Here is a 25694-nt window from a genome sequence, read left to right on the forward strand (position 1 = left end):
TTGAGTATAAAGGATAAAAGATGTCTCAGACCATCCCTGGTGAATTAAGCAAATGCTGGATTCAGCTGTGGTTATGCTTGCCATTCATATTTGGAAGCTGATTTCTGTGGGAATTTATCATATCTGTTGTTTTTCTTCATAAAATCTTTTTCAGTGTAGCCAGTAACTGTGGGCCAAAAAGTAGGCATGCACACATGCAAAAGCCATGGGTTATATTTTAATAGGGAACCTTACTGCTTATCATTGCTGTTTTATGTAACTGTCTGGAAAAGGTTATCATAGTTTATGCTGTGAACAACTGATGCTGAAAATTTGGATTTTTTTTTTTGCACTGGACTTGTAATCTTTTGACTAAATGCAGTATGAAAAAGGAACTGTGGAAAAAAATGAGGCAATTCCAGCCTCAGGCCATTGCACCTTTGTTCTTAAATTGTTGTGAATCTTACTAACAAAGCTAGTCCCAAATAACAGTTGGTTACAAAATGTTTGGTTTAAAGACAAAAAAATGTTCAGTTCTTTAGCTCTAAGGCCAGTCCCATAGTGCTTGGTTGGTTTGTTTCTGTGTGTCTCTCATAAATTCTGTGCTAGAATTTCTATAATTTTGATTTTGCTTTCTCTAGCACATATGCAGTCATCTTCAGCATGACTTTTTATGTTGATTATACTTCTTTAATTACTTTTATAGGTTTAGCATAGAATTTAAAGTATTTGCTTTGTTTTTAATGTTGTGCGGTTGTTCAAAGCAGCTGTCTGGTTGCTTAAACACATCTCAGAGGAGGATAGGGCTAAGGGAGGGTTCCTGCTGTTGGCTGAGTGAAGTTGGCCTCTGCTGTCATGAGGAAGATCGGGAAGAAAAATTCAATGCCAGCTTTTATTTGAATTAAAGAGCATGCTGGAAGAAGGCTCTGAAAGAGATTTGGGCATGGCACTTGGTCCTTGAGGGACTGGGGAAGGAAGCCAGCCCTCGTGTTGGATTGAGAAGGCATGCTGACAGCTCACCTGCAAAGCCAAGGCAAGCTTTTGTTTGCTTGAGAAATGGGGTCCCAGACGTGACCACTGGCAGTGGAGCTGTTACAGGGCTGCAGTCTCAGGGAACTTAGAGCAATGGCAACAGGACTGAAACTGAAACCAGTCTAGAAGAAGGCAGTGGCAGAGGGGACCACCCTTAAGGTTCTTCAGCACTTTTCTCCCTTACTGTTTAATATGGAATAGACAGAGTGCAAGGGCTTTTCTTCCCGTGTTCCTGGAAAAAGCAGTATTAATTTCTCAAGTTCAAATTGCATTGTCACGACTCAAAAGTACATCTTGTCAGTCTTGCTGTCTCTGTTTGGGAAAGCAGAGATATACAGAGATATGCACAACAGAAACATAGCTGAATTGTTATGAAAACATGCACTTCTTGATGAGCAATGGGAGCAACTCCTTAAACCCACTTTACTTGTAGAAGTTTCTTCTCAAACAGATGAAAAAATTTCCATCAACAGTCTCCCAGGCTGTGTTTCTACCAAGGGAGCCTGGGAGTGATTCTCACCCCTTGGCTTCAGATGTATCACTTAGCACCATCCCAGTATTGAGTCAGGTGAAGACCCAGATACCCATCTCTCCTGGAAAGTTAGGCATGGGAGGGAGTTACATTTTTCAGGAGGTTCCATAATCAGAGTGACTGGGAATAAGGATATGCTGTGGTCCTGCTGTGGAGTATGTCTGTCCTTTGAGGTAAACATAGTCACGGATGCTCAAAAAATTGAAGGTGTGGTTATTATGTAAAGAATCCATCTACACAAGTAAGGAGAAAATAGTACCTAGGAGACTTGCTTTGTAATTGCAGAGGCAGCCATAAAGAGTGCCTTTTGACACACCTGATGTCGCTTTCATAAAATATTCAAAGAAGCATGTGAATGGTGAGCTGTAACCAAAGCAAGAAGCAGCACTCTGTCAGTGAAGGGAGATGCATGCCAGATTTACTCACAGCAGCAGAAGTTGCAAGACAGCTGTCCCATCAGAATTAAACTAGAAGTGAGGTCTTTGCTTCAGTAGGTTCTATGTATTTGTTTGGGGTTTATCTCTTCTTTGTAGCCTTGTTTTGCCCCAAATTGGATACAATAAAATAGGTTAATTATTCATATTTGAATTGTGTTTCATAATGAGTATGACTTCCTGGGAACAGGACATCTGTGTGTACATTAGTTTTGCTTAGAGAATAACGAACCTATAAATAGGGCAGGCAATCATACTTACCCATTACCTCCTCTGAGGTTTGTCTCACGATTATCAGGCATTTGCACATCTGTGGCTACAGCGGTGCAAAGGCCAGATGAAAGTCTATAACACCACCTGCTGCACTTGTGAAGAGGAATATCCTTCAGCAGGTGTTAGTCAGGACCGTTGTAGATAACACAGATTTGTAGAGATACTCACACACCTGACAGAGGTGCTGCTTCTCCTACCAAAGCCAGAACATGCAGAAAAGCGCAGAAAAGCACAGGAAACTAAAAACTCAGTGTTGGCAGGAGACTGCAGTCCAGAGTTTGTCCTAGCAGGAAACTCCTTGGGAAAAGGAGAAAAAAAGAAGGCCCTTGACTGAAGGTGCAGTTATGGGAAGAAGATTGGCTCCTGTGGTCCTTCAGTGCCAGGGAGAGTCACGCAGTGAAATGCAAAGGGGCCCTGCAGGGTAGGTGGCAAGTGCTATTCGTGATGTCTTTGTGTTTCCTCCTGAGTTTGCTTGTTCTGAGTAAGTTTGTGTCCCAGTGGAAAAGCCAGAAGGAAATACATGCACAGAATTTAATTCTCTGTGTATAAGGGAACAAGGCTGAACTCTGCATAAGAAATAGGGAGGGTCTGAAATTAGTCATGACACAAAGTGGCTTTTGTGTGATATAACCAGCTCATCTGCGATTGCTAAGACAGCACTTCAGCTGTCCTAAAACTGCCTGCTGGGGACCAAATGCTGACTTTTGTCAAAAGATCAAATGCTAAATAAGAAAAATCAGCATGTCAGAAAAATTACCCTCTGGAAATGAGTGCGGGTATGGCAAGGTAAAATATCAGAAAAGGGCAGTCCTGTCTAAGTCAAACTGCAAGTAATGCAAGGGTGTGAGTGGCGAGTGTTAGTCATCGCTATTTTCTGTGCTCCTGCTACGTGCCCTGGCAGATCCTGGCTGCGCGCTGAGGCCAGATGCAGCTGTGCGGGGCAGGGCGCTGGGCAGTGCGCAGCCCCCAGCTGCGTCTGTGGAGGGGCCTGAACTTCCTGGCCGAACAAAGACGGAACTTTCTTCCCTTCCTCCAGAGAGCTTTGCTCAGCAATGGAGCAACTTTGGAGTACATGTTATCCCGGCAGCGTGGAGGACCTAACTTCTCACAGGATTTCTGCATGCTCTGGATTTGGTAGAAGACTTCAGAGCAAAACCTCAAACCTCAGTCAAGAGTGAATACACCCAGAGTCCTAGCTGGTACTGACTAAATGTCTGCTGAATGGCACAATGCCAAGCACTGCAGTTTATATTATTCCCTTGGAAGGAGATTTGCTCCTTTATGCAACTATGAGACTTCAATTTTGTATCAGTGTAAGTTTTTGAGAGGCTTTTAACTAGCAGAAGCCTGGAGTACCACACTGGTTGACTGATTCTGACTTATCATCAGTGAGAACAGCTGCTAATCTTTTCGTGGATTATGATTTATTTATTCATAGAGGCTAAAAAAGACCAGATAACTGGAATTCACGGACCATCCACTTAAGACTGTACACTCAGCGAAGTCCAAATAAATAAGCCTAGCCCAGAAAGTCTTGCCAGGGTGAAGGTACTCTTTCTTTCTCTGCTGTGGTATTTATGTATAGCAAAGCCCTAACTCCTACAGCACCTATGGTTTGTAAAGCATCTTGAACGTCCAAGTCCCTAGTCCTGCTGCAAGCAGCCCTTCTGTCAGGAGCACTGAAGACCAGCATAGCTGCAGTGCGGAGGCTTTCTATTGCTGTCCTTCCCAGACGTCACCCAGATAACAAAATCAATTTATTACCACCTGATAATGTGGACAAATCACAGTTTTCTTTTTTTTTTTTCCTTAGATAACGGGTTTAGAAGAAAATCATAAACATCTGTGTCCAGATATGGACTTGCCAGTGAAGGAAGGGGATCTGTTGCCCAATGGACTGCTGGTTGTGTGATACAGCCTTCTCTCAAACTGGAGCTGAGCTAGTTTTGTGTTTCCGGGAGGAGCATGCAGCACACTGGGTGGAATACAAAAATGCCACTCTTAGATAATAGGATATTAAGTAACAGCCTAGCTTCTTAGTGGCATTAGCTAGCCAAAAACTTGGTGCTTGAGGCAGGATTAAGCAATAGCAGGCCATTTCCACTGCAGTGGAATAGGTCAGATCCTCTTCAGTTTATGGAAAATCATAATATTTAAAGCTTATTGCTGGGCCTCCAGCTCTTCTGTGCATGCATAGCTTCCTGGTGGGTTGATATTGTTGAGGCAAGGGAAACACAGTATGAAAAATATATTTTGAAGCTACAATGACAGACGAGCTTTTAGCAGATTTTCAGTACTAACAGCACTGACTTCAAGCTTTTCTAGTCCCCTCCTCAAGATGACGTTCTTAAAATGCGATTCAAGGAAATGGAGTCCTAAACATGGGTTTATATAAGTCTCTGTCTTTATCTGGTCCTAATCTATGAAATCCTGAAATATTTATCTGTTACAAATCAGGGCAAATCTAAGAAGTCAAACATCCTGGGACCTGTTGCTTTTTTCACCTCATGTCAGTGTAATTAAGGAAAAAGCTAAGAGAATAGTTACACCAAAAGAGAAGTTAAAAAAGTCGTGCCGAATAAGCATGCCCATCTGTCTTTCGTTAGCGTGCTATGACTCACACAGATGTCTGGAGATCATCCCATTTCCTTCCTGCCCTGTAAAAGAGGTTTTCACAATTAGAATGTAGCCACCTTGTTTCAGACTTAATTTTGATTTCAGTGCAGGAAATTAATTCTAGAGAAAATGATATGGATGCCAGTTGCTAACTAGTTAGGGAAGAAAGCAGAATAATAAAGTATACTTATTCTCTTACCTTTTATCTTTTTCTGTACATTGCTCCAGTGCTGCTTCCAAAATCGTTCAGGAGTACCAAGCTAGCACGATATGTCTACTGTTCCTCATAGTCTGTGTCTTCACCACCTGGATGTAGGATGGATGAGAAGCATATTTCAAGGCCTTATAATGAAACTTCCCACAAAACAGCCATGGATGTAAGAACTAGAAGGAATAGAGAAGGGGCATGTCAGTAGGTTTGGAGCTTTTAGCCTGTACGGGAGGTCAGGGGAGGTGTTTCTGCTCTTTGGCCTGTTTCTGTGTTTTGCATGAAGCAGTCACTAGGTAAAATGCAGAATGACTTTTGGGAATAGTGGCTATGCCTCTTCAGGAAGCTGGCCTGTACTACAATAGAAATCTGTGTATTCAGATGGTCAATAGACCAGAAGTATAAATAAATCTATTGTAAAAGTGGAGGGAACAGCTAACTTACAGTGATTCTACAGCTGCATTTGCACGGAAAAAGAAATGTTTGTAAAAAGAACTGGTGGTGATTATTAATAATCAATAATTATTAATTATTCTTGGTTATGATTAATTATTCTTGGTTAACAGAAAGCAAATTTCACTTCATACATAGATATAAACATTGAAGAAGTATGGTAGTGTGTCTGAGAGAAACATTTGGCTTTTAGCCATGGGTTAAGAATTACAGTGTGTTCCCAGGACGCAAGAGAAAGCATTCCATAAGTATTTACTACGAATGCATTGTTAACACTTGATTAATGTGAATGGACAAGAGACAAACGTTGGTTGTTCTGTTTAATGTTGCGGTCCTTGTTCATTTATGCTACTTTGTTTTTCCAAGCAAAAAGGACACACAAAGAGAGTTTAAGCGGTTTCGAGCAACAAAGCTATCCTCGCAGCTAGAAGAACTGTTCTGTTTTTTCAGTAAAATGATAACATGTGAACACTCTCACTAGATGAGTGGCAAATTAGGTAGATATCATTGTGTAAGACTTTCCATACAGATATACTGAATGTGACAAGTTAAACAACGTACCATTTGACAGATGATTGTTTTCAAAAATATTACTACATTCACATTGCTGGATTGCTATTGGAAGAGCCAGATGAAGTTGATGCAGTTCCAGATGCTAAATATGAAAAGTTTATTGGAAGGCTCAACAAATGTAGCATTTGCAGCCACAGACTTGCTGCTGAGGTACCAGCTAAGTGGGTTTTGTATACTTTTGATGTTGAAGCACTGCAATGCACAGCGTAATACATTAGGGAAATGTTAGTCTTGACGTCTCAGATAGATACACATTCATTTGCAAATACCCAGTCCATAAACTAAGGACTGTTTCCTTTAGCCATAGACATATTTTCTTTATGGCCAACTTCAATGAGCAACTTAAAAGTTTACATAGCAAAGAAATAAGTAATATTCATGCAAGCAGCTGTGTTAAACAGTTTGAGTAGCATTTCAGATAAAGAGAACTGCTAGTGAAAATGCTGAAAGATGCTGACATTTGGTCCCAGGTTGTGACCTTTCCTTCTGTGTGTTATTTAGTGGAACTTGAGAATTTGAAACAGTGTCCTTGGTTTTGAATGAGAGAAGGGGTAAAATATATTCATTAAAGATGATCAGAAAGTGCAAAACGTTCCTCACAGCTTCTCGACTACTGCTCACCCCTCCCTGCAAGCCATTCATTCCTGAGGCTTGTGGTTCTGGCAGAGCAATTCTTCATTAGCGTGTCCTTGACACTCAGCTGTTTTATGAATGGAAAGCACCTACATACTGGACAAGTTTTGTGACAGCCTAGGATTTCTATAAAAAGAGGGTGGAAACAACTTCAATTAATTTATTATATTCTCTCAAAATATTATCTTGGCACTTGGCATTTAGTACGATACCTATGGATTCTGAACTCCAAGTTTTTTGTGATTGGACCTAGTGTTTTCTCTCCTGCAGGATTTCTTTGCTGGGCAGTCAGTATATTGAACATATTGTAACATCTTTTAACGAAAGAAAACTTTTTTTTTTAATTGTATATGAATAAGATTTCCTTTCTACTGTCCTCCATAAGTATATTACAATCTCCAGTGTGCTTCATAGAGGTATTTGCATTCTAAACAGTTCTCCATGCTATTATCTTTAAAAAAAATAATCTGAGTCTTCCTGGAAAAATACATGGAATCTGACCAATAAAAGGCAAGTGAGCTACTCTTCTTAGTCCTACAGTGCTCAGAGCAGAAAGAAAATGCTGGAAAGGGTTGCCCTAAAACTAGTGGTACATGGCTGACCACTGGTTACATTTGCATTAGAGCGCTGAAGCCAGTGGCTTCGGCAACTTAATAGACACCATGAAATGGCAAAGTATGATTACTTACTTTAAATGCAAGTTGTACTGTATGATTTCTCTTTCCCACAGAGCGCATAGTGCAATTGAATCAACTGATCTCTTACTGTGTTTCAGGTTCACAATGCTCAGGCTCTATAGGTGATCTGCTCAAGCCATGTCGACACACGGCTGCTTGGGAAAGTGGTGAGTTAAAGTGTATGCCAGTATCCTAAGAGTATCTGAAATACTGTGCCTCTCACAGATCCACAGAGAGGCATGATCACCGTGGAAGTGGGAGGTGGTGGGCTTGCATGCGAAGGCTTATTTCTCAGATCTCACTACCTCCTGGATGGAAATGTGGCTGGTCAGAGGTGCATAATGAACTGCTTTTGAGAGAATTCTGAGACTGGCACATTCAGACTTTTCACATTTGTCACTGACTTAACACAATTAATGAAATGCCACTTTCATATTGGCCCACATTATCATTCTGACACAGGCATTTAAAGGAAATTCCAGTTGTGCTTTTTATTATACCAAAGTCATTATTCATATAGACTAGATAAGAGCAAGGACCATCTGTGTGTGTGTTTGTGTGTGAGGGAGAGTGTGCGTGCGTGCACTCACACACAGGGGGAAGTGTTTGGGAAATGACTGGCACATAGCAATAGAAAACAATAGGTCTCTTTACTGTTTATGAGATGAACCCCTTTAAAATTATAATGAAGTGTCTGACATTGCAAACACAGAATCACAGAATCGCAGAATCGTTGAGGTTGGAAAGCATCTCGTGAAATCATGTAGTCCAACCCCCCTGCTGAAGCAAGGTCAGCCTGAGCAGGCTGCTCAGAACAAGCCTTATTCTGATCATCACATAAGTATTGGATTACCAAAAAAACTATGGTAGTGGCTTAAAATCTTTCTAAGTGCATTTTGTCTTATTTGTATTCTGTACTAAACATTCATGGTTCCTGTTTTCAGCTGTTGACATGGAGAACTGTAATTAAGAAAAAAGCTAGAGAGTCTCCCTTAAGCACATGATTCCAAGAGCTGAAGTTTAAGACAAAAAATATATACAGAGATTTTTGAATTATGCAAACTACATGTCACATCCACTCTAGACTCCATGCAAAGTTGCATGGAGTAGAATGAACAGCCAGTGCCTGAGCAGAGCAGTGGTTATAAATGAACTACCCAGTCTGCGAATAGAATGAATCTCATAACCAAGAATTTCCTCAGGCTTTGCTCAGCTCAGGGATGAAAACTAGCAACTGTTTTAGGAAGAAGCCATAGCCAATCTCAGCTACCATCATGACTTTTTAAGGACAGGGTAACTCCACTTGTTCTTGATATGGTTTGATTGCTTCAAAAATGATACAGGAGAGAGAAATGTTGATGAATTACTTTGAAATCTTAAAATGTTGATAATTATTCTTTGCTTCCCTATTCTGGAAGCTTCAAATTCTTGCTTATGCCATCTGAATTTCCAGCACATAACTTTCAGTGATTCATACCCATCTCCTGTTTGTCATAATTGTGATTTTTTCTCCCTTGTGTACATGTACCCCACCCTGAAGATGCTTGCTTGCTTTTTAAAATAACATCTGTCCTTACTCATTTAAGTACTCCATAAAGGTCTTTTTATGGAGATGTATGGAGATAGGAAACTTTTTCCTCCTCATGTGAGTAATGTGGCAGACATGAAGCATCCAGGTTCTCCAAAGGATGCAAAGTGGTTGGTCTCTTAGAATTAAATGAATAGGTAAAACCTCAAGACTGACTTTTTTTTTTTTCCCAAACATCCCCTGATGGGCTTGGCTTTGACTGCAGGGGTCAATAGGGATAATTCATTTAGAGGTTTGCTCCTCTAACTTTTCTTCAAGCATACCTTGTTATTTCTGAGAAGGACGACATGGTTTTAAAAGTTCCCATGATTACTATGAATTCCTTCATCTCACATTGCATTGCCAACTGCCAGCAGGTGTCAATGAAGGCTCCTAGTAGGTCCTATTCAACCAGATGCTATTGACTTTGAAAAAGGCTTTTTATGCCTTATTAAAGTAAACCTGATCTGACTTTGCAAGATTACCTACAGGAGGTTTTTCACTAAGAACTGGTTTACTTCTGGTAGGTTTTTTCCTACTCCTATTTATTTGCAGATACAGGACATCTTAGCTTGGGCTTTGTTTAGAGGAATATCTCTTCTTCTAGAAGTTTCCTCTTTTAAGATCTGAATTTCTGTGTGTTTTCTTCTGACTTCAGTGAAGTTTTTTCAAACAGAACCCCTCCAGATTCATGCTGCTCTAATTCATTGTTCCACAATACTGAGAAGAGAGAGGTATAAGTGAAAGATCTGCAAATATTCTTGCTTTCTCTGTAGCTCCGTTATGGGACCAGTGCACCACTGAGTGTTCTGTTTGCACTGGTACTTGCAGCCCTCCCATTCATGACTGTACTGTTGAGCTACATAACCTCAAGAGGCCTTCTAGGCTGAGTAAAAGCACCAGGATACATGGGGCAGAGGTGCATAGTCCAGATGAAAACAGGCCTAATGGCCACCAAGTAATTAATATTTAATAGTGCCCAGGATGGCTGAGATGAATTTGGATTTGATTTTGGAGTGTTTGGTTTTGGTGTATAAATATTTGTTGAAATGTTTACGCTCTTTTTTTTTTTTCCCGAAAATAACCATATTATATTAAAGCCAGTCTTGATAAAATCTGAACTTAAGAAGTAAAAGCTGATTAGCTACTAGAAAGTGTATATTGACCAAAAGACACAGCTGTGTTAGAGTCGAATGAACAGGGGAAAATCAGAAATTATAATCAATAAACACTAGCTAACAAAAAGAAACCTTCAATTTTAATAGTAAAATTTTACAATAAAATTTGTAATCTGCCAAGTGGAATGAAAAGATAACCTCCCAGTGTTTCTGAAGGTGCCAAGATACTTAAAATTGTAAGAGCAGGCTAGTAGAAAAAAATAGACTTTGGACTTCCTGGCTTTAAGGAAGAAAACACATGTATGTGTTGACTGATACCTTCACTCAGATCCTTTTCCGTTATTTATTGCCAGGAAGCTGGAGTGTGTGACCTAATTCCTGGAGTAAGTCCTTCACTTTTCCTGTTAAGGGTACTAGTCCAATAGAGGTAAATCTTGAGGACCTGAAGCCTCATGGAAAGGAGAAAGGAAGCTGAGCAAAGGTCCTCCTCCTCATCTCCCCATTCCAGGGCACCTCCTATTGTGTCTCTTCTGGGCAGTGCTCCTGCCCTGCTTCTCTATTCAACACCACTTGAGTCTTCCAAAGTTTCATCTTGTTTCCATCTGAGTGGAAGAAATGATCAAACTGGAAGCAGGAGCCTGAAAGAAAGAAGATTAGCGAGCTGCTTGTATCCTTGTCTCTCATCAGATATCTTGCAGTTGGATGTAGTGGGTGCTAAGCCACCCCACATGAGAATCGTCTGTGTACAAGCCAGTTGCTGTTAGATGATGACAAGACTGTGCTGGGTCTCTGGTGGAGAAGGAAGGGGCCTCCAGTCACACGATGGGGACTGGCATTTGTGGAGACACATGATGTGGCTGAGCTAGAGGTGTGGAGCTGTGGATGGTGACTTGTGACGTAGTGGTGGGACATGGCAAGTCCATGACGTGAGGAGTGGCTTCAGTTTCCTTTCCAATGCACCTCTTTTCAGAGAGTGGGCAGTGGAAAGACAGACCTAGGAGACTAATCCCCTCTCTCCCACATCTCTTCAAGGGAGATCTTGAAGGGCCCCTACATTTGTGGTCACACTATGTACTCATGGCTGCCTCTGGACTCTGTAACTTGAAGAGATCACCATTAGCATGGCCGTAATTAAATGGATATTAATAAAAGGAGCTGCAAAAAAGCATTATAGACATGAATTTTGCTAGTAAGCTGTGGCTGTCTAAAATGTATATGTGACCTGTTCAGTGACCCTGGAGCATGCTGAGGTTATCAGGAAGCCACAGCTGGTGATGCTAGATTTCTAATCAGGAAACAAGCTTAAGAATGTTGAACATAACAGAGACATTCTGCTGGGGAAAAAAAGCAGCCAGCCATTGTACAGAGGTCACATAACCATGTACAGAGTAGTTTGTAACAACCTGAATAGGCAGAGCCTGAGTATTTAAGACTGATGGAAACCACTAGTTGTGCACACACTCTTGCTTTAGCACCGGGTATGCAGAAATGTTCACTTGTTACCTCGTATTACTACATACATAAGTGTTATAACATCATTAGGGGGAACAAACAACCCATGTTTGTGTCTAACATACTATCCTCCCTGAGGCTTTGTTGTAATTCAGCTACAACTGCCTGTCCTATGTATAAAATGAAAAAAACCCCTCTATTTACAGCCAGATAATTTTTCCTTGAGCTGAAGAGGTAAACAGGCCTCAAAATTAGGTGATGACTTCATTGTCTTTGCATTTGTCACCATTGGCGATTGTAGGGCCTACATGATAAATACTTAATGATGGCTTGTACGAGGAGTGAGGATGCATTGAAAAATAATCATGATTAATTTGCTTTTGTTTTACAGAAAGTTATTACACTCCACAGCCCTAAAGGGAAAATCATAGCAAGGGAACAGCTGTTAACAAGTCTTTATACAAATCACTTTAGTGGCCTGTTAGGTAAGGCTTTGGAAGAGTGATGGAGGGAGGAAATAATAGTTACAATTTTGTACAGCAAAATCTTGTCATGAGAGAACTCCAGGACAAGATAATGATATTGTTCCTTGTTTCATAAATACAAATGTTATGACTTTCCTATCGTGCATCATAAGGCCAGTGCTTAGTAAGACATGCAGTCTCATCTCAGCTGCAGTGTAGAACCTATAATAAGGGACTAGCAGCTGAGCTAGCTGAGATGTCATGTTAACACTCATCCTAACTCCTTGGAGAACAAGTAAAGAGCAAAAGGACACACAGAGTTCTGTGCGAGCACTGTAATGAATGTATATTGCCAAGGGAAGCACTATTGGGTTTTTTTATAAGATTTTTTTAATACTATTCAGCTGTAGCAGAGATGTAGCTAGACTGAGCTTAACAGAGGTGCATGCCTCTCTTGGTTGGGGAAAGAGATCTGCTTTACTAACATTTGTTATGGATGGGCCCAACTTACAGATACATGAATTATTCTGTATTCAGCCTTCGAATCTGGCATTATCACTTAATCCACTTCAGAAGTAAAACTTGGTTCCAGGTAGCAGTTGGTATTCAACAAACTCACAAGTTTTTTGGTATCTAGACTGTAAGGAAATCACTGAAGCAACTGGTCTTGTTGACAATGATCAGGAGTGATCAAGTGATCTCTTTGGGGAACTGAAATTCCAAGGAATAGGTCTATGAAGAAATGAAGAACAGCAGATGTCTTTTGCTGATAGCATTTCCCTTCCCCTCCTCATGCCCACTCCAGCAGCAGCATTAGCTTCCCATTATCATGTTGCTGAATCTTCCTTTTCATTAATTCCTGGCTCATCTCCTTCTGAATCATGCCAAAATTTAACCCAGTGTGAAATTTTATGATGAAGCTGCAAAGTAGAAACTTAGCAGGGGAAGCTGACATCAGCATGCAAGAGTGTATACAGTCCTGTTCATCTTTTCAGGGGCATTTTTGAGTGGTAGCTGCCCTGATCCAGCTCTACACATTGGAGATTAAATGAAAAAAATAACAGCAGAAAAACTCCATAATTCAGCCTCTGCTTTCCAAACTGTAACTGGCTTCATGCCAAAGACTCACAATTCTTTCTTCCAAAATTAGCTTTCCCAGTCTTACAAACTCCACCTGCTTCCGACTGGAGTCATGGCGAATTTTAAAAAATGGTTGTAGTTCCAGAGGAAGAAAACATATCTGGGCCACTGCAAACCATATAACTTACTACTCTAAGTGTCGTCATAGCTAATTGTTTGCTAAGTCTACCAGCAGTGTTTTCTTTCTCCCTCCCTTCTTCATCTTTAGCTAAGAATATACAATGATACCTCCTCCCAACTGGCCTCACACTTTATATTCCATATGTAAAATACCTTTTTCAGAGTATTCCTTTGTGCTACCAATGAGTTGGACAGACTGGCAAGTTTTTTAATAATGCTTTGAAGTAAAATGTCCAGACATACAGCCCTGCCAACTCTCCCAACTTCCTGTATCCTCATTCTTTTCTTTTTATTTTGCAGCTACTGATAGCTCAAGACAGTGTTTTGCATGGAGAAGCTGAGGCATAGAAATGCTGCAGTTGTTAGATGAAATCAGGGAGAGATCCAGGAACTGAAGTAGGAGGGCAGTCCTGGACTTTCAATATATGCCAGGAAAGCAAAGGAAGCGTGGGCCAACAGAAGGAAAAGGAAAAATGCTTTCTACCAGAGATGGAGCATTTGTCATACCGGCTTTTTAATATGCTGGAAACCTGAGAAGAAAAAGCCCTGGTGATTGCTCCCTTCTCTGACTTTCCTTATGAGACAGTTTGAAGAAGACCAGTCAAAGGAAGCTGAACCAACATTTCTAACCTGCATTGCAAAACTCTCACCAGTGTGCAGGAGGCTACCCTTTCATGGTAACACTCTCATTGCCATATTTTGAACTTTTGTTTTTTTTTTTTCTTCTTCATATGGAATGATTAAAGTTCCTTGTCTTCAGAAAAGAGACCCCACATGCCTCCTGCAGATGCAGTGTGCAGGCTTCTGCATCGCTCTAGCTCTGATTCTCCATCTTATCCAGTGAAATTTCAAATAAGCTTCAGCAAAAGAGGTTAAGAGAACCTCACATGAGCATATCTCACTGGCCAGGATGCAATCCTGGGATATGAGTGTTGTGAGGAGGACATTTGAACTTGAGCTCTCTGTAGATCAAGTAATGCCAGGAAGAAAGGGTGCTATTTTACACTCACTCTTCACCTTTGAAAGGCACTGAAAGCCTTTCTAGCTAAAGGAAAAAAAGTATGATCTGCAGATTCCAAGTAGAGTTAGGAACTTGCCTGCTTCTCCTTGTAGACAAAGCTTATTTTATGTTTGTACTTTGAACATTGGCATCTGTGGCACCACAAAGTGCCTTATTCTCTCTGAAGTTCATTGGGAGCGCACAGGCAGCACTGAGCATTATGCTAAGTCCTCTGCATGAATATTTCCCTCCTTACAGTTCAATACAGCCATTTGTAAGAATACCTAATAACGATACTCCTTTGCATGCCATTAGTCAGCAAAAGCAATAAAAGAAATGGTGTTTTATGTGCTTTTAGTACTGAGTCCCTTGTCAATGAAAACGAGATGGAGGCGGTTGGGTCAGGATCTCTAATGTCACAAATAACGTGACAGAGCTATACATAATAGATGTTTCCTGTTGTACTGCCACTCACAGTCGCTGTTCTCTTCTTCTTTGTAAAATGTAATTTCCATTGGTCCTTGATGCAAGACAGAAAAGGGGCCCTTACTCACTCGCCATGGGAAAGCATATAGATAAGGGCTGGGAAGTAGCTAAAAAATGTTCAGTGTGTTTTATCTCATTGTGCTGGTTTTGGCTGGGATAGAGTTAATTTTCTTTATAGTAGCTAGTATGGGGCTATGGTTTGCATTTGTGCTGAAAACAGTGTCATAAGCTGAATTAAGTAGTGCTTATACTAAACCCAGGACTTTTCAGCTTCCCATCCTCTGCCAGGTGCACAAGAAGTTGGGAGGGGACACAGCTGGGACAGCTGACCCCAACTGGCCAAAGGGCTATTCCATACCATATGACGTCATGCTTAGCATATACAGCTGGGGGAAGAAGAAGGAAGGGGGGGATGTTCAGAGTGATGGTGTTTGTCTTCCTGAGTAACCATTACGCATGATGGAGCCCTGCTTTCCTGGAGATGGCTGAACACCTGCCTGCCCATGGGAAGGAGTGAATTAATTCCTTGCTTTGCTTTGCTTGTATGTGCGGCTTTTGCTTTACCTATTAAACTGTCTTTATCTCAACCCACGAGTTTTCTCACTTTTACTCTTCCGATTCTCTCCCCCATCCCACCAGGGGGGAGTGAGCGAGCGGCTGTGTGGTGCTTAGTTGCTGGCTGGGGCTAAACCGCAACACTCATTTTCCTTTGGAACTATCCAAAGTCTTCATACACTTATATTAATGCTGACAGAGTAGCACAAGACAGCGCACAGCTTTTTCAGTGCAAAGCTGTGAGCACCTTTCTAACAGCGGAAAATGCTCATTTTTGGCCTTGCAGGATAAACACAGCTGAAAAGCTAAAGTTTGTTTTAATCAGGCTAATCTTTGTAGTTTAAGAAGACTGCAGTTTTTGTTTTGTCTTGTCTGTGTGAATAAGACAAAGGTTTTCAATAATGTTTACCAAATTTTTAATGGTACTTTGGTAAGGTTACAAAACTACTACTGTCTCAAAAGTAAAGATATACTAGGGGTGCACATTTTTGCAGCTGTTAAACACTGGCTTGTGGCCTTTGTGAATCTGCAGCATGATGCAAGTCTTAAAAAGATTGGTTTTTTCCCACTGGTCCTGTGCATCACTCTGTGCCCAGGAGGGATGGAGCTCACTTCCTGAGCAGCTACTTCCTTCTTTGTCATCGCGCTGTTCTGTGGGAGGCCTCTTGCCTTGTTTACTGGTCACTATCCCAGCTTAGCTCACATGACGTATGTGTTCTCCATGACTCCTGTGTTCCTTGATACAGGTGCTTCAGGAGACGGAATGAATTCACTGTCACATCGTTCCTGTGGGAGAGGGAGATGGTGTCCTTCCCATTTAACCAAGAAGCACTTGAGATGCAGAGGAACTAAGGGAAAATCTTTCCGCTGTTTTGGAAAGTCCAGCCTGAAACCTCTGCAGCCTGATTTTTTGAGAGCACCTTACATTGGCAATTCAAAGAATAGCTCTTGGTTTTCAGCTACAGTTTGCAAGAAGCAGGTTATTAATATACACTCACAGATTTTGATGATAAAATAATTACAGGCATACACAATTTCAGATTCTGTAGAAATACTTTTTAAAAACAGCACTGTAACAGTGCATTGATGCTTCAGTGACTCAGTTGGCTCCACTAGAGCATAAAACAGGTATTATATGAAGAACAAATTGCACTCTTTCTACCACATATTTATAGAAATTTGTTCTTATGCTAGCACAGATAGAACAAGTCTCCAAACTAATAATCAGACTGTGATCATGAAGCTCCCTGACTCTTATGCGCCATGCTGTCTCAGGCTCTATCACACTGATGATAGCTATTTATCTTAGATCTCAGCTCTCCTAGACACAGTCTAAATTATTTGCCTCTCAAGAGACAGCAATCAGGCTTTCTGCAAGTGATAAAGAGGAAAAATATGCTGATCAAGTACAATACACAAGCTGGAACATCCATTTTTTAAGCATATTTCAATTCTTTTAAACATATCACTGCACTAGTCTTTGTTTTCAGTGGCTTGATCTTGAGAGCCTGTTTACTGACTTGAACAGCTGAGGGCCAACCTTTATGTCTGGGAGGGATTATAGAATTACAGTATTGTTCGGGTGGGTTGTTTTCCATTTGTTTGAGTTCAAGGCCTTGCCTGTATAACTGTGTACCTTTAATGCTATTGTCTTTTGTTTTCCTCCTCTTCCCCATTTTGACAAAAGCCTTTGATGATTCCTAGTGGTTCCCAGTGTCAGGAGCTGCTAGTGGAAAAGTGTTTAAAAGATACTTAGCAATTCATTGAGAAATTAGAAAGACTTATCCTTGCCGGATGCAAACAACTATGAAAAATCCATCCCGGAATAGCCCACAATAGCCTGCAGTCCTCTGGGCAATGTAGACTTCTGGTCAGAGGGCCCGGAGTGAGGCACCTCGTCATCATGAACCTGTCGCAGGCACATGGGTCAGCTCTCTGGAGTCCTCGAGACCCTGCCCAGGCCTTGAGACAGCATTTTTTTTCTGTTTTTGGTGAAACTCCCATGCTTTGTTGACGGTGAATTGAACTCCAAAAAAATCAGTCTTACGTCCACCTTTCACCCTTTCATAATAGGATTCTCCTTCTAAGACCTTTTTTGCAAGATTAGGGCAAAAAATTGTCAGAGTTGTTGCTTTCTGTTCTGCTGTATTTCTTTCGAGCCCCCAGAATACTACTGGGTGAAGTTATTTGCAAACAAGGATTTGTTTAGATTTTTCCTAGAAATGGTAGTAGGCTTTGTTTCCTTCCTTTTCTTCTCAATTGCTGTGTCCTGTATTGCATAAAAGATAGAGCAGACACTGGACATAACCATTCACTTTTGTGTTTACAGAACCTGCTAATGAAAATAAGCCTAGAAAGTCTAGATTTCTGGACATCTTGCTGTTTACACGCCACGTCTGGCTACATACCTCTAATCACGAGCGAGCTGCGTTTTATGAGCTATGAAGGGATCTTGCAGACTACACTTTTCTGAGCGAGGCTTTTGCGGGGCAGTACTGAGTGCGCTGTGCCAGCACCGCACCCCTGCAGCCCTGCTGTCCCCCAACAGCTGGCGTCCTCGGGGTATGTCTTTGGGCACCAGGAGGTGCAGCCAAGTGTGCATGAGGATGCACTTGGAGTCCCACACATGGTGCTCGAGGTTATGCTCAAAAATCAGGCTGAACAGGAAAATCCACATCCTCTTTTAATCCTCTAAACTGGAATTTTGTTGGTTTGGCATGCCGCTTGAGAGCTAGGCATTCAGAGGATGATAGAAAAATGAAGGAGAGGGGATTCATAGAAATGTAACACTGTCGCCACTGGGAAAAAAACCTCCTGGGGTGAAGTGTCAGAAACAATAAATCAAGCATCTCTCTCTATTAATATTATATTTCCAAAGAAACGAGGACGTACAATAGCGGCAGGAAACTTTTGTTAGTGAGTGGCTTTCCCTCCAGCTTGTGGGATTGCAGCAGCAAAAACAGCTCAGCAATAAATGTTGCAGTTATGCCAGTGGCGAGATACTATTCAGAAGGGATCATCTGTAAATAAACAAAGATTAAAAAAAGAAAGGAATGATCAGTGATCATATGATGATGAGCAAAGATTACTCCCGACTGACCGCGGAAGCAGAACTTTCCAACCCAATTTGGTGTGCAAAGCACTGGGAATACTATTTTGTTTCCTTGTCTTTATCTCTTATTGCTGCTGAAGAAGGAAATTGTAATTTTGTCCTCATTTTAAAACAAGTTTGGAGTAACTGGTTAGCAAAACGCATAAAGCTGAGTTGGAGGAAGAGTTACTGCTGTGTTTTTAGTTGTATCCTTACAGAGTGCCATCTAGGGGTAACTCATTAAAACCTCGTCAAAGGTTGAAAGCTTTGTGTCTGGTTAAAAATCAGACCGGAAAAATGAATGATGCTCCAAGATCTTGCTACAGATACTGAGCACACTGTTTAGAGTATTTAGGGTGGCATTAAAACTATAGGAAAAGAGATTGGCAAGAGATTACTACAGGATACAAAGGAACTAGGTTCAGAAAATCATTTGCTCACCTCCACAAACTACCTGGTGTTTACAGCCAAATCCTCCCATGCCGTCCAAGTGACTGGCATTCATAAGTCAACTTATCGTCCAGCTTGTGTTCCTTTTGTTTATTGGCTTGAGCATGAGAAAAAAAAAGAGCTTTAAAATCCTAACTCATAAATGTGGTGATTAAATTGATTAAGACAATTAGTTTTTCTTTGATTTTCTGATAAGACCAAAAGGAAATCTATAATTCTTAAAAACATGTGAGGACATTAGAAACCATATTTACCTGTATGATTGTGGACGATTTGCTCTGCATGGTGGCAGAGCTACGGGAGGAGGTAGAAAGGTTAAGGAGCATCAGGGAGGCTGAGAAAGAGATCGACTGGTGGTGCCATGCTCTGCCCCCCCTGAGACAGGAACAGGAGCAGCAGCAGCCAGTAAGAACCCACGATCAAGGGGATCCTGTATCCCCCCCCCCACCAGGCTGAAGGCAGCAGCTCAAAGGAGAGTGAATGGAGGCGAGTCCACACTCGTGGCAGCAGGCGAAGGCCCTCCCTGCCCACCTTGCCTCCCCAGGTGCCTCTGTACAACAGGTATGAGGCCCTGGAGGTGGAAGGCCAGTCAATGGAGGATGGGGATGACGGTCCATCTACGCCAGAGGTGTCGCCCAGGTCAGAAGAACGTACCTCTCGTATTAACACCACCTCCACAAGGAAGAGAAGACGGATTATAGTTGTGGGTGACTCCCTTCTGAGGGGAACTGAGGGTCTGATATGCCGGACGGACCCTCCTCTTAGGGAAGTCTGCTGCCTCCCTGGGGCCCAGGTGAAGGATATCACGAGGATACTCCCTAGCCTGGTACGGCCCTCGGACTATTACCCCCTACTGCTCTTCCATGTGGGGGGCGATGAAGCTGCAACACGAAGTCCTAGGGCAATCAAAAGAGACTTCAGGGCCTTGGGATGGCTAGTAAGGGACTCGGGAGCACCAGGCTATTTTCTCCTCTCTCCTTCCAGTTGTGGGCAGTGACACTAGAAGGAACAGAGGCACCCAATCTATCAACTCATGGCTCCGTGGCTGGTGTCATCGCCACGGATTTGGTTTTTTTGACAACGGGATGGCCTACCTGGCACCAGGTTTGCTGGCGTCTGATGGGATTCATCTTTCTCAAAGGGGGAAGAGAATCTTTGCTCAGGAACTTGCGGGGCTCATCGACAGAGCTTTAAACTAGACTCGAAGGGGGACGGGGATAATATCAGGCTTGCCCGACGGAAGCTGAGGGACGACGTGCCACGGTTAGAGGGAGAGGGGGCTAGCGAGGGCACTCAGCCTGTGTCTCTGAGATGTGCAGGGTACGCTGGGGCACAGCCGAAGTCGAACAGAGTTGAGCTAGGGGATACTGAGGCAATAGGAGCCAAGAGGGAAACACCAGTGAAACACTTCAAAGCACACAAGGGGTGTTCTTCTATGAAGGAGACACGGACGACAGCCCAGCTGAAGTGCCTCTACACCAATGCACGCAGCATGGGCAATACGCAGGAGGAGTTGGAAGCCATTGTACATCAGGAAAACTATGATATGGTCGCCATCACGGAAACGTGGTGGGATGACTCGCACAACTGGAGTGCGGCGATGGATGGCTATAAACTCTTCAGGAGGGATAGGCGAGGCAGGAGAGGTGGCGGGGTAGCCCTATACATTAGGGAGTGTCTGGATAGTCTAGAGCTTGATGATGGTGACGATAGGGTGGAGTGTCTATGGGTAAGAATCAGGGGGAAGGCCAACAAGGCAGATATTGTGGTGGGAGTCTGTTACAGACCACCCAACCAGGATGAGGAGACTGACGAACTATTCTATAAGCAGCTGGGAGAAGCCTCACGATCGCTAGCCCTTGTTCTTGTGGGGGACTTCAACTTACCAGGTGTCTGCTGGAAATACAATACAGCAGAGAGGAAACAGCCTAGGAGGTTCCTGGAGTGTGTGGCAGATAGCTTCCTGACACAGCTGGTGAGTGAGCCAACTAGGGAAGGTGCCCCACTGGACCTCTTGTTCACAAACAGAGAAGGACTTGTGAGCCATGTGATGGCTGGAGGCCGCCTTGGGCAGAGTGGTCATGAAATGATAGAGTTTTTGATACCTGGAGAAGCAGCGAGGGGGGTCAGCAAAACTGCCACCTTAGACTTCCAGAGGGCAGACTTTGGCCTGTTTAGGAGACTGGTCAACAGAGTCCCCTGGGAGGCAGCCCTAAAGGGCAAAGGAGTCCAGAAAGGCTGGACATTCTTTAAGAAGGAAGTCCTAAAGGCACAAGAGTGGGCTGTCCCCAGGTGCCGAAAGACGAGCCGGCGGGGAAGAAGACTGGCCTGGCTGACTAGAGAGCTCTGGCTCGAACTCAGGAAAAAGAGGAGAGTCTGTGACCTCTGGAAGAAGGGGCAGGCAACTCAGGAGGACTACAAAGGTGTAGCAAGGCTGTGCAGGGAGAAAATTAGAAGGGCCAAAGCCGAGCTAGAGCTCAATCTGGCTGCTGCTGTAAAAGACAACAAAAAATACTTCTTCAAATACATCAGCAGCAAAAGGAGAGCTAAGGAGAATCTCCAGCCCCTAGTAGATGGGGGAGGGAACACAGTGACCAAGGATGAGGAAAAGGCTGAGGTACTTAATGCCTTCTTTGCCTCAGTCTTTAATAGCAGGGCCAATTGTTCTCTGGGTACCCAGCCCCCCAAGTCGGAAGATAGGGACGGGGACCTGAATGGAGACCCCATAATCCGGGGGGAAATGGTTAGTGACCTGCTGCACCACTTAGACACTCACAAGTCTATGGGGCCTGATGAGATCCACCCGAGAGTACTGAAGGAACTGGCAGAAGTGCTCACCAAGCCCCTTTCCATCATTTGCCAGCAGTCCTGGCTAACTGGGGAGGTCCCAGTTAGCCAGGTCTCCCCTGACTGGAGATTAGCTAATGTGATGCCCATCTTCAAGAAGGGCCGGAAGGAGGCCCCGGCGAACTACAGGCCTGTCAGCCTGACCTCGGTACCGGGGAAGGTGATGGAGCAGATCATCCTGAGTGCCATCACACGGCATGTAGAGAATAACCAAGGGATCAAGCCCAGCCAGCATGGGTTCAGGAAAGGCAGATCCTGCTTGACCAACCTGATCTCCTTCTATGACAAGGTGACCCGCCTAGTGGATGAGGGAAGAGCAGTGGATGTTGTTTATATAGACTTCAGTAAAGCCTTTGACACGGTTTCCCACAGCATTCTCCTGGAGAAACTGGCTGCTCATGGCTTGGACAGGTGTGCTCTTCGCTGGGTATAGAACTGGCTGGATGGCCGGGCCCAAAGAGTGGTGGTGAATGGAGTTTACTCCAGTTGGCGGCCAGTCACAAGCGGTGTTCCCCAGGGCTCTGTGTTGGGGCCAGTTCTGTTTAATATCTTTATCGATTATCTGGACGAAGGGATCGAGTGCACCCTCGGTAAGTTTGCAGGTGACACCAAGTTGGGCAGAAGTGTTGATCTGCTGGAGGGTAGGAAGGCTCTACAGAAGGACCTGGACAGGCTGGATCGATGGGCCGAGATCAATTGTATGAGGTTCAACAAGGCCAAGTGCAAAGTCCTGCACTTGGGCCACAGCAACCCCATGCAACACTACAGGCTTGGGGAAGAGTGGCTGGAAAGCTGCCAGGCAGAGAAGGACCTGGGGGTGTTGGTTGACAGCCGCCTGAATATGAGCCAGCAGTGTGCCCAGGGGGCCAAGAAGGCCAATGGCATCCTGGCTTGTATCAAACATAGCGTGGCCAGCAGGACTAGGGAAGTGATCGTGCCCCTGTACTCGGCACTGGTGAGGCCACACCTCGAATGCTGTGTTCAGTTTTGGGCCCCTCACTACAAGAGAGACATTGAGGTGCTGGAGCGTGTCCAGAGAAGGGCAACGAAGCTGGTGAAGGGTCTGGAGCAGAAGTCTTCTGAGGAGCGGCTGAGGGAACTGGGGTTGTTTAGCCTGGAGAAAAGGAGGCTGAGGGGAGACCTTATCACTCTCTACAACTACCTGAAAGGAGGTTGTAGAGAGGTGGGGGTCAGTCTCTTCTCCCAGCTAACAAGTGATAGGATGAGAGGAAATGGCCTCAAGTTGCACTAGGGGAGGTTTAGACTGGATATTAGGAAATTTTACTTCAATGAAAGGGTTATCAGGCATTGGAACAGGCTGCGCAGGGAAGTGGTTGAGTCGCCATCCCTGGAAGTATTTAAAAGACGTTTGGATGAGATGCTTAGGGACATGGTATAGTGGTGGTCTTGGTAGTGTTAGGTTTACGGTTGGACTAGATGATCTTAAAGGTCTTTTCCAACCTATACGATTCTGTGATTCTGTGATTCTGTATTTTTGTTTTATTTTGTTGGCCTGTTTTGATCTTCTGTTCTAACTTTACATATTTTTAATCAATGTATATTTAAAGTAATATGATCAAGTTCATAATTACACTTCTACCTAACATTTCCTTTACTTGGCTTAAGGAAGCCTGGTTTTTCTCCTATCTTTCTGGAAAATATGATAGGTGACCAAATAAATTCTGAAGGTCTTGAGGCAACTAATTATGCTGAGATACTCTGATGATGCTTGAATTTCTACCATTGTTTAATTTCCTAAAAGAAACTTGCTAAAGAAAAAATTCCTTTCTTTTCATTCTTTTAGACAGTCTCCTAAAATTCTTTTAAGTTTGAAGAAGCACTCAGAAGGGCCTGTGCCCTTAGGGCCAACTCTCCCCACTCTTCAGGCATGAAGCCATACGCAGGCAAGGTCCCTTTCCCCTGCAAGAAGCAGCATTTGTTCTTTCCACCATCCCTCTCTTGCCTGTTCCTTTGTCATCTCTTTTTGGCCTAACACAGTCAAAAACCTGTATCTTACAAATACTTGTCTTACAAGGCATTCCATAAAAAGGTCTATTCGAGTCTAATATCATTGCTGTATCCCCTCTAGCATATACATTTCCTAATTTTTTGGATAAGCAACAGTCTTCAAACTCTATACAGCTCCTAATCTAGTCACAGTTTGGTCTATGGCTTGGGCTCCTACATTAAAGATACATATCTAGAAAACTTCATTCTGCTCATGTCTCGATATCATCGCTACACCATTATATTCAGTTCTTTTCCTGGGGAGAGCTGCAACAGACCGGTGCTATGTTAAATCAGCCTCTGATAGAAGAAGCTGTTCTCATTTTTCCTTAAGCTGCACGGTAGTTTTTCTTTACGATATTGATTTAATGTTTTATAAATATTTTATATTTACAAGTACCATTGGAAATAAAAACTGCATTGGCAAATGTATCAATGTCATTCTGTCATTCAGTCGTCCCTCTCATGAATTCCTAGCACCTCTTTTAAAAGCAATTTCCACTCTCTAAATCACATAAGTTTAACAAGTGGATAAGAGTCAGTTCCTTATTTTTGTAAGCATGATTTCTAAAAGGGGGCATGGAAATCAATTATAATTATGGGTAACACGCTAAAAGAAATGACATAGACCTGTGATACGTGGAAGAAAATGAGTTGGTAGAAATTGTGTAAATGGTTAACAAGTATTTAGTGCGTTAACACTGTTCTAACACTTTTCACATCGCTGAACTGGAAAGCTCGAAGAGTTAATGATGCCAGTGGGTGAAATTCCTCCCACTTTCACCTCCTTCCAAGTCAGTGTCAATATGCATTGATTTTTCTAGGTCTCATTCTCAGGCAGTGGCACATAACACATGCTTCAGTTTTGTGCATACCTAAGTATACATAATACTTATGTAAGTATACATAGTACTGAAGCCCAGGAATGGTAAAGGATTTTAGTTTTATTTCAAACTAAATAATAGTGGGTGAAGTTGTGCTGTGATTTCTTTTTTCCCCAGTAGCTAGCCCTCTAATGCAATCTTTCCTTCCTCCCATTCCCTGCTTTTAATAGAGAGCAGTGTTGTTATTTAGCAAGCGGCTTTGCTCTACTCCATGCGAAACTGACAAATGTAGAAGAATAGTAAAAATAGCCAAAAATTGCAGTGATAACACAGCCATTTCCTACCTTTTTAAAGAACTGTACAAATATGAATAAATCATCCATAATAGCATATGATTATCTTTTACAGTATCTGCATGATAAGAGAAATAAAAGCATAAAGAGCTTTAGAAACGTAACAATGAGTTTCGCAGTGGTTGTATTTTGTTGTTCGAAGTATATTATACTACTACTAAAGGTATATAAAAAAGAAGGGAAGCTTAATTTTCCATACTGGATACATCTGAAATAATTACTTAATATTGTTGTTAATATTCTTTAATTGTTGCCTGACCAACAACCTTTTTGCTTTGTGTTTCTTTTGTCTTGGAAGCATTCAAGCTCTGATGCGCCTATGTACAATTGCAGGACATTTCTCGTTCACCTGGCACTAAATTGGAATAAAGCAGTGTTTTAATCTGAGTAATCTGTCATGGAAGAATACTGCATGTTGGTAAGCCCTCCTCTCCCTGAAGTATTTTAAGTTAAAATGCCAAGATTGGAAATTGTATTAGCCAAACACCTCTCCACCTGCCAGTAGCTGCTTTGAGTGGAAATCAAGGGATGCGAAGAACCCGAACTGGGGCAAATCCCATCCTGAGTGAGAGACTGGTACACAGGCATCCTGTCCCTTTCTAATTAGCTCTAGCAGTCACTGCGCCTGTGCTTCAATTAGCACTTTGTAATTGTAATTTCATTCTAACCTTATTTTTGATCTTATATAATGCCTCAAGCCAGCTAAACGTTTTTTCCTCTTGTCAGAAGGGAGTTACTAGCAGGGAGCTGGAACGGCCCCGCCAGACCTCCCCTGGCAGCCGCTGTGCCTGCTCTGTGAAAATGCACGTT

General features: G+C 42.7%; 1 long non-coding RNA gene across 3 annotated transcripts in view; it reads left to right on the forward strand.

The window, feature by feature from the left end:
* LOC140646118 (uncharacterized) overlaps positions 1-25395 on the forward strand; it is a 42644-nt gene extending 17249 nt beyond the window's left edge. For 2 of the 3 annotated variants that reach the window (XR_012040338.1, XR_012040340.1), the window contains exons 3-5: positions 5095-5243; positions 7509-7577; positions 25183-25395. This is a non-coding gene — a long non-coding RNA (uncharacterized lncRNA). Of the gene's footprint in view, positions 1-5094; positions 5244-7508; positions 7578-13571; positions 15178-25182 lie in introns of those variants that run through there. The other variant, XR_012040339.1, reaches the window with a different exon arrangement.
* Positions 25396-25694: the final 299 nt, after the last annotated feature.

Source organism: Ciconia boyciana, chromosome 1 (assembly GCF_034638445.1).
Source record: "Ciconia boyciana chromosome 1, ASM3463844v1, whole genome shotgun sequence".
In the NCBI taxonomy this organism is placed as follows: Eukaryota; Metazoa; Chordata; class Aves; order Ciconiiformes; family Ciconiidae; genus Ciconia; species Ciconia boyciana.